Source organism: Cryptomeria japonica, chromosome 10 (genome assembly GCF_030272615.1).
Source record: "Cryptomeria japonica chromosome 10, Sugi_1.0, whole genome shotgun sequence".
In the NCBI taxonomy this organism is placed as follows: Eukaryota; Viridiplantae; Streptophyta; class Pinopsida; order Cupressales; family Cupressaceae; genus Cryptomeria; species Cryptomeria japonica.
Genome location: NC_081414.1, coordinates 277,942,442 through 277,949,848, shown reverse-complemented (window position 1 = coordinate 277,949,848; position 7,407 = coordinate 277,942,442).

The following is a 7,407-nucleotide window of genomic DNA, read 5'->3' as shown; positions in this document are numbered from 1 at the left end:
GCTCTCAGACAATGATTTTACACTTGCCTTCACTTTGTAGTAGCCACAATCATAGTCTCAAGTCATCATATTTAAACTTGAGCTTTCCCGCCAAGAAACAATTCAAACTTAGGGTGGTTAGGGTTTCCTTCACTCGATTTGCATAAGATCCGATCCAATCTGCCTTGGATCAATCACTTGTACTTGAGGAATGCATCTGTACGCGTTTTTCAACATCCAATGCATATTTGCTAAAGATACCAATCTCGTCCATGATTTTCTGCCTTGAAATTTGTCGACTCAATTACAGTCCAGATGTTTCCTTCTCGAGGTCATCTTGCAGTCTAATTAATTTTCTTTTATCCAGGCGCCAACTACTCCCTAATCTTTCATTGTCATTCTTTCTTCCTCGAGCCGCATAAATTTGTTATCATTCCGTGATTTGTGGTTGTTTAATTAATATGGACTATTTGTTCCAACAACCATGTTGATGGAAACTTCACCGACCTCTACATGTTTGCCACCTCAGCTCCACATGGCATCACAACGATCATATACTCAACTCATCGACACAAGGTCGATTTATACTTGAAAATCCAACACACTCATACTAGCACAAGCCTTTATTGGTGAAACCTTCTTCTTTTGCTAATTGGTAATGCACACTACACTGTAGCACATCTTCACCTTCGGTGGTTTGTGATCATTTTAACATTCTACCTCTTCATCATAAATAGGCAGCCATCCTCCAGACCAGTTTATGCTCTACCGGTTATCACTCAACGTGATAATACACACATGCATCTCACCTCATACCTGTGAAGTCATTGATAGTCTCAATAACTACTTGTCTTCCAACATATTAGTTGGGTTGACAAGCCTTCGTGTTAATCTTCTCAATACCTTATTTGTCTTCCACCAAACCAGTTATCTCTTCTTTATACCGGATGACATACCTCTACCGGTAACCTACCTGCAATACCAGTTGACATGAATGACAACTCAATGACAACAATCTCCCCCTTTGGCATTGATGTCAACATGTCTTTTCCGGTTTCTCTCCCCCTTTGACAAAAATGGCAAAGGGAACCTCAGCCAGACACCAATAATCTCTCCTTTGACTTTATCCGGTTAGGACACAATCTCTGCCTATGTCCATGCATCATGATTCAAGAGTCATAAGATAGTACCAATGGTTGACTCCCCCTGAATCATGCAATCTCCTATGCATTTAAGTGCTACCAGATGGTGGGACAACTCCCATCTTTTGTCTCAAATACTCAAATCGATCCAAAGGAAGTGGCTTGGTAAATATGTTAGCAATCTCCTCACTAGTTGGAACATATTCTACTATGACCACTTTGTCTGCTACCTTCTCCCTCAAAAAGTGATACTTGATTGCAATGTGTTTTATTCTTGAGTGCATTACTGGATTCTTGGAGATTTTGATTGCACTTGAGTTATCACAATGGATTGGAATAGGTTCCGGTATCTCCACCTGTATGTCTTTCAGTGTCTGCTTCATCCATAAAACTTGTGAACAACATGTAGCAACTACTATATACTTTGCCTCGGTAGTAGATAATGACACTGAATCTTTCTTCTTGTTGTGCCAAGATACTAACTGTGCTATGCTCAAAGATACCACTGCTAAATAGGAAATAAGGACAATCACTAAATCCTTAACTATCTAAGCAATTCAAACATAAAACCAATGAAATAATGCAATTAAGAAATAGGAATTAAAATCATTCAATAAAACTCCCTATCCCAAGATGGCATATCGCTTCCATTGCTCTTCTCCTCTTCGTGGTATGATGGCTCTCAGATATTGCACTAGTAACCTGCAAGTGACACAAAGATTCAAAGTTCGTGATTGTTGAAAATGGAGATTGGATGCTCAATTTATAGAAAATTGGAGAAGATTGATTGAAAGGTGGAATAGAATGATCAAGAGGTGTGAACTCGGGTGAGCTCAAACGCAAGTTGATAGTTGAACTGTTGATTGTAGGAGTGAAACTCAATAAATTGAATAGATTAATTGAGTCAACTGATTGAGAAAAAGCTGACCGAAGGAAGAAAAATAATGATTGGTGGAAATAAAGAAGATGACACGGAGAGCTTAATTTAGAAAAAGCTAACTGAAAGATGGAAATAGAAGTTGAAGAGATAAATTATTTAATTAATTAATTGATTTAATTAATTAATTTAGCATGTGCTTGCATTTAGATTTAGATTTTCAATTTAATCTTTGCATGAGATATTATTCAAATAATTGAATTTATTAATTCAATTTAGCATTTGAATATATTTAGAACTTGACTTTTGATTTTCAATTTGGTTTTTGAAATCGTGCACATGTATTTGAATTTGGAAGAAATTAGAAGAAATGAGAAATTAAATGAAATTAGAATTTGGGGATCTAGAGGAATCAATTAGTTAATTAAATAATTTAAAGAAACTATTTAATTATGTAGAAATGGACTTTAGTTAAATAATAAAGATTATTTAAATTAAAGGAATTAAATCACAATTAATTAAATAATAAATATTTAATTAATATTTAGAAGATGGTTGAATGATTAGATGATTGGAGATAGAAATTGAAAATTAATTTATTTAAATAATAAAGATTATTTAAATTGGGGAATTTATCAAAATTAATTAAATAATAAATATTTAATTAATATTTAGGAAATGATTAAATGATTAAATGATGAAAGAATAAGAAATAGAATAATTAGTAAGATAATGAGGAAATATGAAATTAGAAGAATTTAGATTAATTAACTTAATTAAATAATTATAGAATTATTTAATCAATTAGAGGAATAATTAGTAAATGATCAATGAGACATTTTTAGGTGTCTACATTTTCCCCTCTTTGAGACAATGTCGGAACGACATTGTTTCAAAGAAAACGAAAAATTCTGCCCCAGTATGCCTTGGTATTGTTGTATAGTGTAAATATGCCCCCTCAGAAAAGGTGGTCAAAAAATTAAAAAATCGAGACCGTGTTTTCGATACCAGTGTAAAGAGCAAGTGTGTGAAATTTCATGTCATTTCGAGATTGTTTGAGTAGGCTACAAGTTGTTTGAAGCTGGCTGGGACCACGGGCGTCAAGGTGTCATAAAACTCTATTTTTTGAGCTATAAATAGAGAATTCTAGGATTTCATTTGTTCATTTGTGATTTGACAGTTCCTTGTTTTCTTTGCAAATTTCTGTGCCTGTTTCTGAGTATTTGATCATCATGGCTGGTTATAGAGCGCGATTGCACTTGTCGGATCGAGTGCGTTCATTTCAGAGACCTCCGGGGACTGGCGGCATGGTATTTTTCATTTCTTTTCCCTGATTTTTTCCTATTTTATGCCTTTTTTCCAAAAAATTTCCATGATCACTTTTTGCTCTGAATTACGCAATCGCTTGTCGATTTTTACGCATTAGTGCTTAGTGTACCGCATTCGCTGTAAATTTTACACATGTGTCATAAGTGTCATGCATTAGCTTCAATCATCACGCAAGAGCCATATTTGTACTGCATAAGTCATAACTATTACGCATTTGTTGTCAATGTAAGTTTTTGTCATGGGTTTTGAAAATATTTTAAGTTTATTTGGATCCGTCATCTGATTCTATGATGATTTTCTCGTTGCAGGAGAATATTGGAGTGTTATACTGTCGCTAGAGCAGACCTAGTGGTCTTGATCTTCGAGCTGACTTACCGGATGATGAGATCGAGCATATCTATTAGCTTGGTCTATACCATGTTTTGCATTTGCTAGAGATTACGGCCAACAGGGCCATGATTACAGCTTTGATAGAGCGGTGGCACTCTAAGACTTGTTCGTTTCATCTTCCGACTGGTGAGGCATCCATTACCTTAGAGGATGTATGGCGTATATTACGTATTCCCATTCATGGTGAGAGAGTTGTATATGACCATGATGATGGCATTGTTGGACTATGTGCACTTTTTGAGTGTGAGATTCAGGATTTGCAGATCAGTGGTCGTTATGAGATCCCTTGGGCCCGATTAGATTACGATGACCTGACCATTGTATTATGCAGTATTGTCGGTGGTTTACTGATACCTGACAGACGAGGTCATGGGTTTCCCATTGGATGGGGCAGAGTGCTTCATGATATGATTGTGCATCGTCAATTGTATGCTTGGGGTCCTTGTCTACTTGCCATGTTGTATTATCAGACGCATGGTGTTGTGTATCTGGGATACCATTCTATCAGTTGTGGTGTTACTTTGCTTCAGACATGGGCATGGGAACACATTTCTATATCTAGGCCTGTCATTCATGTAGACTTGCAGACGGGTGAGCCTTATGCTTTCAGGTATACAACAGGTATCAGACATAGGAGTTTGGGGAACACCTTGTATTGGAGACATCAGTTTGATATATTGCAGCATTTTATTTGGAGACCTTACTTAGATTGCCTCAGTTGGCCTGATGATGTAGTGCACTTGTCTTTCTACCGACAATAGATATCTCATTGGGAGGACCTTTGAGACTCAGCGGATCATAGAGATGTATCTTCCTGGGAGAGTTCTCAGACAATTTGGTGAGGTACAGGTGACACCTATGGTTACTGCATATTTTGCTTGTGTTTCACGAGAGGTATCTGATTGGGGTGTGTTTATTCAGCCACATGTTGCCTCTGCTGAGTTTGATTCGTTGCAGCCATTACTCTGGGGTTGGGGTAGGGGTGGAGCGGATCCGAGGACGACAACGAAGTATGATACGTGGTTTGCTAGGCACGGGCCAGTGCCTTTGACCGATCCTATTGTTCCTATTACAACACAGCAGATTTGCCATTCGAGACAGTGGTTGAGGATAAACGCAGGGGAGAGAGCCGGTGGACATGATTGGGATGGGGGAGATGGTGGTGGAGATGGGGGAGGAGGAGGAGATGGTGGAGATGGGGGAGATGGGGGAGGAGGTGGTGGAGATGAGGATATAGACATTGGTGGAGATACTGAGTCTATTAGCAGTGATGACAGTGATGATTCTTCAAAGTCATCGAGCAGCGATGGTGGGGATGATGATGAGGATATGCCAAAGTTGGAGGATGTGCCTACCGCATAGGGTGGGATAGGAGAGGTTGGTGATGAGTATAATCTGCAGATTCTTAGAGCACGAGTGCAGAGCTTGGAGGATGAGGTCGCTAGATGAGATATCGAGTGAGAGACCTACCGTGCAGATTATGGTGCCCTAGAGGTGGAGTGAGTGCATCTTCAGTGGGAGAGAGATGAGGCAGTGTGACGATGTCAGATCACTATGCATGCCTTCGATCAGCTTTTTAGAGCAGGTACAGATGCATGTGACCAGGGAGAGATATATTTCACTAAGCAAATGAGATGAAGATTATAATGAAATTGAATGAATCACGAAACTGTGTCACATTTTTTTTTTTGCATCAATATATATTCATCATTGAGCCTTATTATTTGAGCAATAAAACTTTAGCACATTAGGGTATAAGGAACCAAGATGCAAAGATATCTCATTGTAGAAACAAACACGTAGCAGACAAGGAGTGAACCCTCCATTCTAGGAATTACGTTAGGGGTCGAGGTATGTGTGGCGATTTCACCTTGATGTGAAGGCTCTTATCAGAGACACCCACTAGAGCAATTTCCCTAGAATTTCATCGGTTCACACCACAAACAACAAACAAACAAAAAGATAATGCTCATCACAACTCTTTTAGTCACTTGTGGACATCCTTGAGTAGCATAGGAACAATATCTGTCGCCAAATGATAAAAAGATAAAGACTGACCCAGACAAAATTCAGCAGTTATATTGACCTTGTGCCTTCGTTCTCAGTTGTTTGATGTGATGGTTGATAATGTCTAATCTCAGAAAGTTGCAGACCCCGTTTAAGATTGACCTATCTGATTTTGAGTGTATCCTCTTTTGTTTAAGACAAGATAATGATCACGTTGATATGGATATGATAGGATTGATAAGACAGTTTGATCAGTTGATTGCAGATGTTTGACTGGATAGTCATATCCTTTGTTAACTTCGTGCGAAGTGTTTGTTGGATATCTACTAGGATATTTGTTTCTCACAAGACATCTTATTGCAAGCTTTTGATGGATTGATTGATTTTTGATTTTTAGTTCTTTTCCAAGAGCTTTTTCAATGTTTTTGGATTATGTGGATAGATTTTTTGAATGTTTTTGATTGGATGATTTTCAGGATCGTATTTGAATGTTTTTGGTTGATTTTTTGAAGGATCATATTTGAATATTTTTGGTATTTTTTCAATACATTATATGGATGTTTTTGGTATTTCATGATTTTCAATGTTTTTGGGTTTTGAATTTTTCAATGTTTTTGGATTTGTTCAGGACTTTATCTGATTTTTTGGATTTTTTTAGTTATGCCCCCAGTGTGCAGACCTGTATGACATGATGATCTATAGAATGCATATGGAGACAAATGAATTTTTGACATGACCTATGTGAATGCAATGTGCAGGATGAAGATGCATTTCCTATTCGAACAAGGTTGACTATGTTTGTTTTTGCATTTGCATACACCAATTGAAATGGAGGTGCAAAACATTTCATTGAAAAGCGTCAATCGATCTCTAAGGCCCTTCGGAACATTCATCTCAACACACTTAGTGACTAGGATTTACAAATGGAGATGTGGAAAACTTCCCAATTGGTTCTTGAAACTTTGATCTTCTTTTGCCCATGTGTGTGCAGATGAGTTAATTCCTGCTCTTGTGTTCACTAAAGATCCTTAGCATCCTATACGACTAGCTACATGGATTATTCTAACTTCAAAAGCATCCCGAATAGAGCCTCGCTGCCAGCAAGCCTTGAGAGCTTCGACGAGGTTATAGACTATAATTTCTCAAATATTGCTCCATTGCCGGTAGGCGTTCATAACCCTGATGGAGTTACTTGCATTTTCCCATAGTCAAGCTTTTTATCGCATTTGTATACATGATATTTCAGTTATATATCATTGCTCTTTTTGCCTTGAGATGAATATTTGGCATAGCTCTTTTTATTTTCTTTTTTCTTTTCTTGCCTTGACTTGTAAGTAATGAAACCTACTTGGGTGTGACAATTACAATGACGCTAAAGTAGAATTTTAGATTTTTCACTGAGTCATATGATCAACTAGGTGTCTAGAATGAATTAGAGATTTATTATGTTTGAGATATAGCAATTGATAGATTGTAGGTTAACAAGTCTCAAATAGTGAAACCACTACCCAACCATAAGTAAAGCATCGTCATAGGGTAATGTTGAGAATTAATGACTTTAGATCCTCAAAGACTTCATGTCCGAATATCTAGGAAAGGCAATTTCCCTCATTTTCTTTAGATGCCAACAAATGATAAACTCGAACAATTGCCTTGTTTTATTTGATGCTTCTATATAAGAAT